Source organism: Lissotriton helveticus, chromosome 1_1, assembly GCF_964261635.1.
Source record: "Lissotriton helveticus chromosome 1_1, aLisHel1.1, whole genome shotgun sequence".
Lineage (NCBI taxonomy): Eukaryota > Metazoa > Chordata > Amphibia > Caudata > Salamandridae > Lissotriton > Lissotriton helveticus.
In genome coordinates this window covers 720,376,197-720,392,302 of record NC_136057.1, presented here as the reverse complement: position 1 = coordinate 720,392,302, position 16,106 = coordinate 720,376,197, and the positions used below count along the sequence as shown (strand labels likewise).

General features: G+C 43.7%; 1 protein-coding gene across 2 annotated transcripts in view; it reads left to right on the top strand.

The window, feature by feature from the left end:
- The window catches only part of NAV3 (neuron navigator 3), a 1,248,418-nt gene that overhangs the window by 1,052,269 nt on the left and 180,043 nt on the right, over positions 1 to 16,106 (top strand). The gene's annotated exons all lie outside the window — the stretch shown is intronic.

Below are 16,106 nucleotides of genomic sequence, written 5' to 3'. Positions count from 1 at the left end.
AATTGTAAATTAAGGGAATTCTCATTTAAGATAGATTTGAATTCCTTTGCCTCGTCAAGTGTACCCCTCCAAATACAGAAGATGTCATCTATGTATCTTTTCCAGAGGACGACATGGGTACTAAAGTGGGAGATCTTATTCACCACTTGCTCCTCCCACCAGCCCAGGTAGAGACCTGCGAAACTGGGGGCGAAGCAAGTACCCATCGCCGTCCCCCTCGTTTGTTTATACATCTGTCTATTGAAAATGAAGTAGTTGTTAGTCACACATTCCCAAATCATGTCCAGGAGCATATTAGTGTGTGTAAAATGAGAGATGGATCTCTTTCTTAAGTAGTGTTTACAGGCGTCTACCCCTAAATCCTGGGGGATACTAGTATATAAGCTGGTGACGTTAAAGCTCACCAGCCAATATTCCGGGCTCCACGTGATGTCATTAATAATTCGCAAAAAATCTGATGTATCCCTAACATACGAGGGGAGATTCTGGACAAGGGGTTGTAAAAAATAGTCTACGTATCTGGAGGTCTTCTCGTAGAGACTACCCACAGACGAGACAATCGGTCTGCCTGGCGGTGTGTGTAGATCTTTATGTAACTTTGGCAATAAGTAAAGTGCGGGTATTTGCGGATATTTACAGAACAGGTAATTGTATTCCTCATCCTCTATTATCCCCCTTGCCTTCCAGTCACTCAGTTTGTTCCAGTATTTTTGTTTCATGTCAGTATAATCATTCTTAGTTGTCATTACATAATTATCTTCATCTGCCAACTGTCTTAGACCTTCACTCAAATACATGTCAAGCGGCCAGGCTACTACGTTTCCTTCAATGCCAGAAACTGTTGTTTATTCAAGTTCCAATTCACTTTAGGTTTCATTCTGTCCAGTTATTTCATCTCTTCAATCATGCCCTGTTCAAAGCTATCAATATAGCTATTAACTATTTGCGGTACAAAGACCGACTTTGGTTTGAAACCACTGTCACTGCTCAATTCAATCGTACTTTCATTATCTACCATATTCAGCAAAGGATTATCACTAACCTGATCACATCCTGCTAATATATGTACAGTTTGTAAAAATTCAACATCATTTACACTCAGAATACTAGGTTTATCACTAACATAATCTTTTTTCAATCGTGGTTTGGTCGCAAACCATTTTCTCAGTTTTAGCTTGCGAGTAAAACGAAAGAAGTCAATACGGGCATTTGTAAAGTTAAATTTTGATGTCGGACAAAATGATAGCCCTCTTGATAAAACTTCAAGCTGTTGTACAGTTAAAATACATTTAGATAAATTTACCACAGTCATGGTGTTTACTTCTTTGCCGCCTTGCCTCTTGTTACAACTCCCACCGGACTTGATACTGCTTCTGATGTTTTGCCTCCTCTTACTCTCGCGCCTCCTCTGCCGCCTCTTCCACGCCCTTTTGAAGGAGTGCCTGCTTGGCGTCCCTTGGCAATCAGGGCAACCTCGTTTAAAATTAAGTCTTTTACCGGTATATATATATTCACTGAAAAAAAACATAGGTTTCAGGTCATATATAGTTAGGTATTAGCATTTAAAAAACCATTGAAATTGCTCCTATATAGTTAGTTGGACTAACTATATTTCGCGCACCCGCAATCCACTGCTGATGATGTCACATATTACATCATTCATGACATGGTCAGTGACATCACTGATGACATTCTTGACACTGCTGGAGGCTCGTCAGAGATCACAATCAAAAAACACATCTGATTCTTGTAACCAATACGTGTGAGGATGTGAATATGCCTTTATATATGGATGCATTTAAAGGCAGCCATCTGGTTAATTACGATAAGACATTTATCACATTTTAGGAAAGTATGTCTGTTGTTGAGTAAGATGCTGTATGTGTTGATCAGTAGCTATATGAGTGACTGTAAGTATGAGTGATTGTATGGGTGAATGAGTGGATGTGTGTGTAGACCTAGGAATCAGTGAGTGCGTATGTAGTAACTGGTATTGGTGTGTCAATGGTTTCAAGAATGGTAGTTTGTATTTAAGACTGGGTGTATCAAAGGTTAGATTAGAGTGTGAGGAGGTGCATCGTATTATCACATGAATAATGTCATCAGTGATGTCAATTGAGATGTCATCAGTGATGTCATCAGTGATGTCATTTGAGATGTCATCAGTGATGTCACTGACCATGTCATGAATGATGTAATATGTGACATCATCAGCAGTGGATTGCGGGTGCGCGAAATATAGTTAGTCCAACTAACTATATAGGAGCAATTTCAATGTTTTTTTTAAATGCTAATACCTAACTATATATGACCTGAAACCTATGTTTTTTTCAGTGAATTTGCACGTTTTTTTAAATGTTAATTCCTAACTATATATGACCTGAAACCTATGGTTTTTTCAGTGAATTTCCAAGGTTTTTTAAATGCTAATAACTAACTATGTAAGGCTTCAAACCTATAGTTCTTTCAGTGAATATATATATTTTTATTTTCAAGTTTTGTTTTATATGAATACAGGGTCCGCGCACCGTGAGCGGTCCGAAAGCACACCGTAAACGCTCTGAGCTCTTACCCCGACAAATTTTTAAAAACTTCTAAAACATAATATTTACGTTTTTAACGTTGATTTTAAAGGTAGTCAATATTTGCTTTAATGTAGAAAATGTTTTTTTTAAACTTTTAACAACAGTATATTACTTTTTAAAGTAGTAACAAATCTCGCGAGGGTGCGTCGCACGTGCACGCAACGTAAGAGCTCCGTCCGCACAACGTAAAAGCGAAAAAAGGAAAATGAGGTAGCGTAGGTGAGGGAAAAGGAGTGACAGAATGAGGTGATGAAGAGAGTCACGCTAAGAGACAGGGAGCGATGGAAGGATAGACAAAAAGATAAATAAAAATGTTTTTTTGGTCAGTCGTACTTACCTTATAAATGAAATATCTGTGGAAACGAAAAAACAAATCAGTTATAATACATTATTCACAATACAAGAGACAAAACAGGAGAAAAAGGAAAGAGGAGTTAGGGAAGGAAAATGAGGGAGAGGGAAGGGGGAATTAGTGCAGGTGCGTTAACAACAGTGAGTCTAAGAGAGAGGGAGTGATGGAAGAATACAGAGAAAGTAAGAGGACACAGGGAATTTTATGAAGGTGTGTTTGAAGTGCAGTTAGGTGAGTGACAGAAGAGGAATTAGTGAGTGAGCAAAGGAAGGAAAGAGAGGTGAAGGGGAGTGAAACAGAGGGACTGACTTAACATGAGTGGGTGAGAAGACTAAGAAGAAGGGAAGTGAAGTATAGGGAATGAGGATAAGTAAGGGAAGCAAAATAAAGGGACAGGGGTGATGTAGGGTAAAAGAATGACAGTAAGTTTGACGAAACAGAGGTGATAGAGGATGAATAAAGGTGAGTGAGCATGAGACAAGAAAAGTAAAAGAGTGAGGAAATAGAGGGAGAGAAGGAAAGAGTGAGAGAAGGGGACTGAGTGAAAGAGCAAAAAAAAGTCAGTGAAAAAATGTGGATGAGTTAAAGGGAGTGAACATAAGAGAAAGGGAGTGAGAAACTGAAGGAATGAAAGCAGTGAGGTTAAGAGAGAGGCAGTAAGGGAAGGATAGAGAGAAACAGAAATAAAAAAAGTAATGAAAATGTATTTCTACCTGCTGATACTCTTCGCCAAAGCGCCGGGATGCTCCCTGGAGTAGCCGAGCGCTATAGAAGAAATAAATTAACATAACAAATTAACATAGCATATTTTTTATTAGTCGTACTTACCTTATAAATGTAATATCTGTAGAAGAGAGTAAAGAAATCAGTTATAATATATATTTCACAATACAAAATGCTAATTAACTTGTACAACATGTTATATGGTTTATTTTTGCTGTTCTCAGAATATATTGATTTTCACTAAAAACAGTGAGTTCAATACTACTCATCATATCTCAGCGGGCAAAAAAAAACACAATCAAAATGATTGTGTTTAAAAAACCCATAAAACTTAGAAAAAACATATCTTAAATGTTTTCTTCCAAACAGCAATTTCTAAGATACAGTATCTCATTATTATACTCTCAAACTAAAGTGATATAGCAACATATATTAACCACATTTACCCGAAATACGTAATCTTCATTTACATACCTTTCCACATGGCCAAATGGTATACAGAAAATCCTCTTTTTGGAAATTACTTATTAGTAGTTTTAAACTTCCAGTTACCCGACTTTCGGAATGAAAAGTCCAACATCTATTTCATCATCTAACAAAAATTATATTTACACCTCTGACTTACTCTTGATAAACATTTCCTATAATACTGATATCACTCACTATGTGATACACTTATACTACCTCTGTGACAACTACCAGTTTACTAATTATCTTGATCACTTTCACTCACAAACTAATTTTGAACAACACACTTACTTTTATTAACTGCTCCAATCTTCATTGTCCAATTACTTACACTAAAATGTGGGTTCTAAAAACACTAGATAAGAATTTGTTTAGTCAAAAGGCAAACGTTGTTTGAAAATCAATTGAGTATCATTACAAAATTATGTAAAAACATATATTATCAACATTTACCCGAGAAACTCATTTTTCATTGATGTACTTTCCCACATGGCGAAATAGTACGTAAAAAGTCCTTGTTTTGGAAAATACTTAATAATACTCTTGACCTTCCATTTCCCGACCTTCTGCATGAAAAGCTCCAACGTCTTTCATAACACCTAACAATATTTATATCTCCACCCAAGGATGTGTATCATGTCCATAAAACCTTAAACAACCAGTAAACTATCAGAATCTGAACATCATATAGTATCCTGATGACTAACTTTTATTAATTGCTCCAATCTTTCTAGGCCAATTACTTTTCCTAAAATTTAGGTTGTAAAAACACTAGGTAAGAATTTTTTAAGTCAAAAGGCAAACGTTTTTTGAAAGTCAAAACAGTATCATTACAATAAGTCCACCCGTTTTGACATTTTAAATAAGCTGTATAATGTCCTGATGTTGTTGAAGGACCATCATGGAAAATAATTGCTACTGTTACAAAGGTTCTTCCTGAAATTGATAATTGAGAAGCCACAACATTTTTAATTAAAGTTGTTAATTTAATTCCATCAGGTCTACATTGTTGGAACATTAAAATGACGTACTGTCCATAACTTTGTATAAATAATGTTGATAGCATTGCACAGCTACATTGGGTACAAATCATGTTTTGATCAGCTGCTCTAACTAGATTATTAAAAGACACTGATTTGCAGTCTGGTAAAGTCAAATATATAAATCTTTCGGTATCTACTGTTGTACTACTTGAAAAGGAACAATTATCGCAGACATGTTGCCATTCATAAGAAAGGCCAAAAATATTTTCAACATCTATACCTTCCTCTTGCAATACAACAAGCATGTACATTAGAAATTCCTGACAATCTTGCTGAATATCCTGAGAAAATTGAGTTATACCAGAACATATGTCTAAATCATTTCGAATATCAGAAACACTTTCTATATTTGTTCTATCACTGCTACATTTCTCAAACACAGTATTCAACAAACAACAAAAACTTTGATCCCGATTTTCAACAATCTGTTCTTGAAAACTTTGGAGAAAAAAAACAACATTAACCACTACATTAGCATAGCAGTTGACACCAGAACTGTTCTCAAACTGAAATCCAACAATATCTTCAACAGAATCCTCTTTGTTTCTGCTTACAATTACTGGTTCATCTAGTTTTCTTTTTTTTGCTACAGCCTTGCTACAATTTTTCTCATTTCTTCTCTTTCGGACTACTACACGCTTTTCAAATAGAGGATATTGAGGTACATTTGGAGCATACTCTCTTCTTAACCTATTATATTCCTTTACACAATTTAGATCTGCACTAATCTTTGTCTCATCAAAATCAATCAAGTACAATCCTGGTAAAGTTCTGACTCGAGATAAAGCAACATAAGCCATACCCTCCTTGAAGACAGAACGCCCAATATTCACCAAAGCACTATCTACACTTAAACCTTGAGATTTATGAATAGTCACCGCATATGGAAAAACCAAAGGTGGTGATGGACGGAGCGTTGACAATACAAACACTCACCCCCAGTCAACTGATCTGGGTTTAATCCATCACCGTTCTTTAGCTCACTCCGCCACCCCAGTTCAGACATGGCCATATGCAAATCAGTCTGACCCTGTGCCTCATGGGAACAGTCCAGCCCGAACTGCCAAGCCATGTCTTCCCTGGACCGGAATCAAGCTTCCCAGGACCGGTTTCTGGCATTACAGCCGTCTTCAGCCGGGCTTGCTTGACTCCAGTGGCAAAGTGAGCAAGGGACTCACGTCTGAGCATACCCTGCCAACTTAGGGCGAACAAAGAAAAACCAAAGGTGGTGATGGACGGAGCGTTGACAATACAAACACTCACCCCCAGTCAACTGATCTGGGTTTAATCCATCACCGTTCTTTAGCTCACTCCGCCACCCCAGTTCAGACATGGCCATATGCAAATCAGTCTGACCCTGTGCCTCTTGGGAACAGTCCAGCCCGAACTGCTAAGCCATGTCTTCCCTGGACCGGAATCAAGCTTCCCAGGACCGGTTTCTGGCATTACAGCCGTCTTCAGCCGGGCTTGCTTGACTCCAGTGGCAAAGTGAGCAAGGGACTCACGTCTGAGCATACCCTGCCAACTTAGGGCGAACAAAGAAAAACCAAAGGTGGTGATGGACGGAGCGTTGACAATACAAACACTCACCCCCAGTCAACTGATCTGGGTTTAATCCATCACCGTTCTTTAGCTCACTCCGCCACCCCAGTTCAGACATGGCCATATGCAAATCAGTCTGACCCTGTGCCTCATGGGAACAGTCCAGCCCGAACTGCCAAGCCATGTCTTCCCTGGACCGGAATCAAGCTTCCCAGGACCGGTTTCTGGCATTACAGCCGTCTTCAGCCGGGCTTGCTTGACTCCAGTGGCAAAGTGAGCAAGGGACTCACGTCTGAGCATACCCTGCCAACTTAGGGCGAACAAAGAAAAACCAAAGGTGGTGATGGACGGAGCGTTGACAATACAAACACTCACCCCCAGTCAACTGATCTGGGTTTAATCCATCACCGTTCTTTAGCTCACTCCGCCACCCCAGTTCAGACATGGCCATATGCAAATCAGTCTGACCCTGTGCCTCATGGGAACAGTCCAGCCCGAACTGCCAAGCCATGTCTTCCCTGGACCGGAATCAAGCTTCCCAGGACCGGTTTCTGGCATTACAGCCGTCTTCAGCCGGGCTTGCTTGACTCCAGTGGCAAAGTGAGCAAGGGACTCACGTCTGAGCATACCCTGCCAACTTAGGGCGAACAAAGAAAAACCAAAGGTGGTGATGGACGGAGCGTTGACAATACAAACACTCACCCCCAGTCAACTGATCTGGGTTTAATCCATCACCGTTCTTTAGCTCACTCCGCCACCCCAGTTCAGACATGGCCATATGCAAATCAGTCTGACCCTGTGCCTCATGGGAACAGTCCAGCCCGAACTGCCAAGCCATGTCTTCCCTGGACCGGAATCAAGCTTCCCAGGACCGGTTTCTGGCATTACAGCCGTCTTCAGCCGGGCTTGCTTGACTCCAGTGGCAAAGTGAGCAAGGGACTCACGTCTGAGCATACCCTGCCAACTTAGGGCGAACAAAGAAAAACCAAAGGTGGTGATGGACGGAGCGTTGACAATACAAACACTCACCCCCAGTCAACTGATCTGGGTTTAATCCATCACCGTTCTTTAGCTCACTCCGCCACCCCAGTTCAGACATGGCCATATGCAAATCAGTCTGACCCTGTGCCTCATGGGAACAGTCCAGCCCGAACTGCCAAGCCATGTCTTCCCTGGACCGGAATCAAGCTTCCCAGGACCGGTTTCTGGCATTACAGCCGTCTTCAGCCGGGCTTGCTTGACTCCAGTGGCAAAGTGAGCAAGGGACTCACGTCTGAGCATACCCTGCCAACTTAGGGCGAACAAAGAAAAACCAAAGGTGGTGATGGACGGAGCGTTGACAATACAAACACTCACCCCCAGTCAACTGATCTGGGTTTAATCCATCACCGTTCTTTAGCTCACTCCGCCACCCCAGTTCAGACATGGCCATATGCAAATCAGTCTGACCCTGTGCCTCATGGGAACAGTCCAGCCCGAACTGCCAAGCCATGTCTTCCCTGGACCGGAATCAAGCTTCCCAGGACCGGTTTCTGGCATTACAGCCGTCTTCAGCCGGGCTTGCTTGACTCCAGTGGCAAAGTGAGCAAGGGACTCACGTCTGAGCATACCCTGCCAACTTAGGGCGAACAAAGAAAAACCAAAGGTGGTGATGGACGGAGCGTTGACAATACAAACACTCACCCCCAGTCAACTGATCTGGGTTTAATCCATCACCGTTCTTTAGCTCACTCCGCCACCCCAGTTCAGACATGGCCATATGCAAATCAGTCTGACCCTGTGCCTCATGGGAACAGTCCAGCCCGAACTGCCAAGCCATGTCTTCCCTGGACCGGAATCAAGCTTCCCAGGACCGGTTTCTGGCATTACAGCCGTCTTCAGCCGGGCTTGCTTGACTCCAGTGGCAAAGTGAGCAAGGGACTCACGTCTGAGCATACCCTGCCAACTTAGGGCGAACAAAGAAAAACCAAAGGTGGTGATGGACGGAGCGTTGACAATACAAACACTCACCCCCAGTCAACTGATCTGGGTTTAATCCATCACCGTTCTTTAGCTCACTCCGCCACCCCAGTTCAGACATGGCCATATGCAAATCAGTCTGACCCTGTGCCTCATGGGAACAGTCCAGCCCGAACTGCCAAGCCATGTCTTCCCTGGACCGGAATCAAGCTTCCCAGGACCGGTTTCTGGCATTACAGCCGTCTTCAGCCGGGCTTGCTTGACTCCAGTGGCAAAGTGAGCAAGGGACTCACGTCTGAGCATACCCTGCCAACTTAGGGCGAACAAAGAAAAACCAAAGGTGGTGATGGACGGAGCGTTGACAATACAAACACTCACCCCCAGTCAACTGATCTGGGTTTAATCCATCACCGTTCTTTAGCTCACTCCGCCACCCCAGTTCAGACATGGCCATATGCAAATCAGTCTGACCCTGTGCCTCATGGGAACAGTCCAGCCCGAACTGCCAAGCCATGTCTTCCCTGGACCGGAATCAAGCTTCCCAGGACCGGTTTCTGGCATTACAGCCGTCTTCAGCCGGGCTTGCTTGACTCCAGTGGCAAAGTGAGCAAGGGACTCACGTCTGAGCATACCCTGCCAACTTAGGGCGAACAAAGAAAAACCAAAGGTGGTGATGGACGGAGCGTTGACAATACAAACACTCACCCCCAGTCAACTGATCTGGGTTTAATCCATCACCGTTCTTTAGCTCACTCCGCCACCCCAGTTCAGACATGGCCATATGCAAATCAGTCTGACCCTGTGCCTCATGGGAACAGTCCAGCCCGAACTGCCAAGCCATGTCTTCCCTGGACCGGAATCAAGCTTCCCAGGACCGGTTTCTGGCATTACAGCCGTCTTCAGCCGGGCTTGCTTGACTCCAGTGGCAAAGTGAGCAAGGGACTCACGTCTGAGCATACCCTGCCAACTTAGGGCGAACAAAGAAAAACCAAAGGTGGTGATGGACGGAGCGTTGACAATACAAACACTCACCCCCAGTCAACTGATCTGGGTTTAATCCATCACCGTTCTTTAGCTCACTCCGCCACCCCAGTTCAGACATGGCCATATGCAAATCAGTCTGACCCTGTGCCTCATGGGAACAGTCCAGCCCGAACTGCCAAGCCATGTCTTCCCTGGACCGGAATCAAGCTTCCCAGGACCGGTTTCTGGCATTACAGCCGTCTTCAGCCGGGCTTGCTTGACTCCAGTGGCAAAGTGAGCAAGGGACTCACGTCTGAGCATACCCTGCCAACTTAGGGCGAACAAAGAAAAACCAAAGGTGGTGATGGACGGAGCGTTGACAATACAAACACTCACCCCCAGTCAACTGATCTGGGTTTAATCCATCACCGTTCTTTAGCTCACTCCGCCAGATCAGTTGACTGGGGGTGAGTGTTTGTATTGTCAACGCTCCGTCCATCACCACCTTTGGTTTTTCTTTGTTCGCCCTAAGTTGGCAGGGTATGCTCAGACGTGAGTCCCTTGCTCACTTTGCCACTGGAGTCAAGCAAGCCCGGCTGAAGACGGCTGTAATGCCAGAAACCGGTCCTGGGAAGCTTGATTCCGGTCCAGGGAAGACATGGCTTGGCACTTCGGGCTGGACTGTTCCCATGAGGCACAGGGTGAGACTGATTTGCATATGGCCATGTCTGCACTGGGGTGGCGGAGTGAGCTAAAGAACGGTGATGGATTAAACCCAGATCAGTTGACTGGGGGTGAGTGTTTGTATTGTCAACGCTCCGTCCATCACCACCTTTGGTTTTTCTTTGTTCGCCCTAAGTTGGCAGGGTATGCTCAGACGTGAGTCCCTTGCTCACTTTGCCACTGGAGTCAAGCAAGCCCGGCTGAAGACGGCTGTAATGCCAGAAACCGGTCCTGGGAAGCTTGATTCCGGTCCAGGGAAGACATGGCTTGGCACTTCGGGCTGGACTGTTCCCATGAGGCACAGGGTGAGACTGATTTGCATATGGCCATGTCTGCACTGGGGTGGCGGAGTGAGCTAAAGAACGGTGATGGATTAAACCCAGATCAGTTGACTGGGGGTGAGTGTTTGTATTGTCAACGCTCCGTCCATCACCACCTTTGGTTTTTCTTTGTTCGCCCTAAGTTGGCAGGGTATGCTCAGACGTGAGTCCCTTGCTCACTTTGCCACTGGAGTCAAGCAAGCCCGGCTGAAGACGGCTGTAATGCCAGAAACCGGTCCTGGGAAGCTTGATTCCGGTCCAGGGAAGACATGGCTTGGCACTTCGGGCTGGACTGTTCCCATGAGGCACAGGGTGAGACTGATTTGCATATGGCCATGTCTGCACTGGGGTGGCGGAGTGAGCTAAAGAACGGTGATGGATTAAACCCAGATCAGTTGACTGGGGGTGAGTGTTTGTATTGTCAACGCTCCGTCCATCACCACCTTTGGTTTTTCTTTGTTCGCCCTAAGTTGGCAGGGTATGCTCAGACGTGAGTCCCTTGCTCACTTTGCCACTGGAGTCAAGCAAGCCCGGCTGAAGACGGCTGTAATGCCAGAAACCGGTCCTGGGAAGCTTGATTCCGGTCCAGGGAAGACATGGCTTGGCACTTCGGGCTGGACTGTTCCCATGAGGCACAGGGTGAGACTGATTTGCATATGGCCATGTCTGCACTGGGGTGGCGGAGTGAGCTAAAGAACGGTGATGGATTAAACCCAGATCAGTTGACTGGGGGTGAGTGTTTGTATTGTCAACGCTCCGTCCATCACCACCTTTGGTTTTTCTTTGTTCGCCCTAAGTTGGCAGGGTATGCTCAGACGTGAGTCCCTTGCTCACTTTGCCACTGGAGTCAAGCAAGCCCGGCTGAAGACGGCTGTAATGCCAGAAACCGGTCCTGGGAAGCTTGATTCCGGTCCAGGGAAGACATGGCTTGGCACTTCGGGCTGGACTGTTCCCATGAGGCACAGGGTGAGACTGATTTGCATATGGCCATGTCTGCACTGGGGTGGCGGAGTGAGCTAAAGAACGGTGATGGATTAAACCCAGATCAGTTGACTGGGGGTGAGTGTTTGTATTGTCAACGCTCCGTCCATCACCACCTTTGGTTTTTCTTTGTTCGCCCTAAGTTGGCAGGGTATGCTCAGACGTGAGTCCCTTGCTCACTTTGCCACTGGAGTCAAGCAAGCCCGGCTGAAGACGGCTGTAATGCCAGAAACCGGTCCTGGGAAGCTTGATTCCGGTCCAGGGAAGACATGGCTTGGCACTTCGGGCTGGACTGTTCCCATGAGGCACAGGGTGAGACTGATTTGCATATGGCCATGTCTGCACTGGGGTGGCGGAGTGAGCTAAAGAACGGTGATGGATTAAACCCAGATCAGTTGACTGGGGGTGAGTGTTTGTATTGTCAACGCTCCGTCCATCACCACCTTTGGTTTTTCTTTGTTCGCCCTAAGTTGGCAGGGTATGCTCAGACGTGAGTCCCTTGCTCACTTTGCCACTGGAGTCAAGCAAGCCCGGCTGAAGACGGCTGTAATGCCAGAAACCGGTCCTGGGAAGCTTGATTCCGGTCCAGGGAAGACATGGCTTGGCACTTCGGGCTGGACTGTTCCCATGAGGCACAGGGTGAGACTGATTTGCATATGGCCATGTCTGCACTGGGGTGGCGGAGTGAGCTAAAGAACGGTGATGGATTAAACCCAGATCAGTTGACTGGGGGTGAGTGTTTGTATTGTCAACGCTCCGTCCATCACCACCTTTGGTTTTTCTTTGTTCGCCCTAAGTTGGCAGGGTATGCTCAGACGTGAGTCCCTTGCTCACTTTGCCACTGGAGTCAAGCAAGCCCGGCTGAAGACGGCTGTAATGCCAGAAACCGGTCCTGGGAAGCTTGATTCCGGTCCAGGGAAGACATGGCTTGGCACTTCGGGCTGGACTGTTCCCATGAGGCACAGGGTGAGACTGATTTGCATATGGCCATGTCTGCACTGGGGTGGCGGAGTGAGCTAAAGAACGGTGATGGATTAAACCCAGATCAGTTGACTGGGGGTGAGTGTTTGTATTGTCAACGCTCCGTCCATCACCACCTTTGGTTTTTCTTTGTTCGCCCTAAGTTGGCAGGGTATGCTCAGACGTGAGTCCCTTGCTCACTTTGCCACTGGAGTCAAGCAAGCCCGGCTGAAGACGGCTGTAATGCCAGAAACCGGTCCTGGGAAGCTTGATTCCGGTCCAGGGAAGACATGGCTTGGCACTTCGGGCTGGACTGTTCCCATGAGGCACAGGGTGAGACTGATTTGCATATGGCCATGTCTGCACTGGGGTGGCGGAGTGAGCTAAAGAACGGTGATGGATTAAACCCAGATCAGTTGACTGGGGGTGAGTGTTTGTATTGTCAACGCTCCGTCCATCACCACCTTTGGTTTTTCTCTAGTCACCGCATATGCCAAAGAAACAGGAAACTGTTTTCTGCGGACATATAAATCTTTCACAAGCAAAAATCGGACAGAACGACTGATTTGATGTACTTCTTCAATACCATCAAATTAAAATTTTTATAAATTCAATTCCATCTCTATTTCGGTAATTCACAAAATCAACAACATGACCCATTGCTCCATTTACTAAACCACTTTCCACATTTAAATTCCGTCGTAAAATTATACGACAATTTAATCATACATATAGAGTCTTTTCAAAACCAGCAGTTTTAGAAATTATCTTCTCTAAAGAATCCAACTTTGATTTCAACTTTTCTGACAAAACAATAGTAACTCCTTCGTGCTCTATTTTATCAATAGCTTCCAGTTTCACAATCTCTTGATGTTCTAACTCTAACATTTTGTTGTTGAAGACTGAACATTCTCGAAGAGTTGGCATCAAGCATATTACAGTTTTGTTTTCAGCAACTTTCTGAATAATAATCTCTGGGAGAATATTTTCCTTTTGAAACAAATTTGAAATTATTCGTGACTGTAAAGCTTCTTTGCCATGTTCAGTTACTTTTCCAATTCTTAAATCTTGTAGAATATTTTTATAATCTTCATCCTTTGCCTGTCGCATGTTTTGAAGCAGTTCTGCATATTTAAAATATAACCAGATATTCACATTTCCAATGCTTCCTAGGCACTTTCTTGTATCTTCATGTGTAAGCATCTTAAACACTGGTTGTCCTTTCACTGGAGTTAGCTGCAGTAGATCTCCAAAGACAATGATGTGTTTGCCTGCAAATAACACATCATACTCTGTTTTAAGAATTTGTTGCGTTCTTAAATGCACAAAAGCAAGCATCACATTTGAAACCATGCTTACCTCATCAATGATAAGAAGTTTCATTTTCTTCAGGACTCTACCAACTTCACAACAAGCTTCTCCAGATAGCTTGTGGAATTGTAATTTATTATCATGCTCTACTGGCAGCATCAATAAATGATGTAAAGTAATCCCTTTAATGGTATGTGCTGCCAACCCAGTTGGAGCAGTAACAACACAAGACAGTGATGACTCTGTTCTTTTCTGCAGATAACTTGCAATTGATTTAATCAGAAAACTTTTCCCAGTTCCGGCTTCTCCACTCACATACAGTCGGACAGGTTCAAATGACATACATGAGCACTCTTTTTTATCATGACGTAAACCATGCTCAATCTGTTCTGTGACTTCATCATATATTTTTTTCTGCTCCACGTTTAGTTGATTTTCCAAATCTTCTAAATTAACTACATCCTCCTGAGCTTGTTCCATGGCTCTTTCCACCTCTTCCATGGCAGTGGCAGCTTCATTTTGGATAATTGGTCCTCCGAGTGGATCCTGACTCAACGAAGCAGAACTTTGACTGTCTTGAGAACTGTCTCTAGCAATCTCTGCTGCAATGATAGCTTGTTGCTGTATTTCATCGTTCAACATTTGCAGATAATTTGAAAAAACAGAACATTCTATGGTATCCTTAGTTGCATTGAAACAATCTTCAAAACTGAGAAAATCTCCAAGTAGTTCCCCTTCTGAATGCCATGGCTTAAAGAGTTGCAAAAGAGCTAAATAGTAAAATTCCCTTTTATCAGGAGATTCGCAACTCAATTTACGATGATTAATCAAATGTCCTTTTCTTTGTTTCACCAGACATCCTTCACATCCAATTAAAGCATATACTCCTTTATTGATATCTTCTGTCATATTCCTCTTAAAAGTATAGCTTTGCAGTACTTCATAGAGACAAACGTTCTCAAGATGACTACTTCTATTTGGATAATATGTATCCAACATGTTTGTCTTCAAAATATCTGTACTATTTGGTTGAAACTCCGCCAAATATTCAATTTCTTGTGCAGACTTCAAAACTCGGTTTCGTGTTGCAGCAAGACATAGACTTACCCAAATGATGGATCTCGATTTGGCGTACAGACTTGCTGATGATAACCGATCTGAACATTCATATGCTCCAATTTCTCGATGCGACAACATCTTCAGACTGTAACTGTATAATTTCTTACATAGGCTCTTTTCATGCGAAATATCCTCCCACATTTCCTTCAGTTCCGTCTTTTCTGATTTTGTGATGTAAGACGTTACATATCGAGCCACAGCAATAGAGTTGTCAGCAACATATTGGATATCCATGTTAGCATTCCACATGGACAAAATGACTGGGTTGTAGTCATTGATGTATTTGGACTCTTCATTTCTTTTCAAGTTGTACGTATTTTTTGGTGATTTTCTTGTCACACTATGTCGCAGTGAAGACATAAAATTGTTCACTCTTCCTTTACATATTACTGGTCGTGGAAATCCAAAACGACATTTTGTGTGGAACTTCTCCTTGGATTTGAACTCTCGACGACAGTACTTTCCACAGCGATGGGTTTGAAAGCATAAGACTTGATGTCGTAAATTGTCTTCTTCTGTACTTTTCGGAACAACACATGTGGAAAATTGTTCAATGAAACTCATCACTGTGTCGTCCGAATCTGTTCCAAATTTGGGAGCATCTTTGATCCATAGCAGCATATGTATGTGAGGAGCACCTCTTGCTTGATACTCCTTTCTCCAAAAGAAATCCAAAACCTCTCCAAGTGGAGGATTTTTTTGTTTGTGATGAAAGACATCATAGCAATCCACTGCTGATGTCATCAGTGATGTCATTTGAGATGTCATCAGTGATGTCATTTGAGATGTCATCAGTGATGTCATCAGTGATGTCACTGACCATGTCATGAATGATGTAATATGTGACATCATCAGCAGTGGATTGCGGGCGTGCGAGTTATAGTGAGTCTAACTAACTATAACGTGGGAATTTCAATGGTTTTATATGAGTAAAATGTTCAGCTAACTATAACTGGTGTGAAACCTATGGTTTTTTCAGTGAATTTCAAAGGTTTTTTAAAGGCTAATTCCTAACTATAACGAGTGTGAAACCTATGGTTTTTTCAGTGAATTTCAA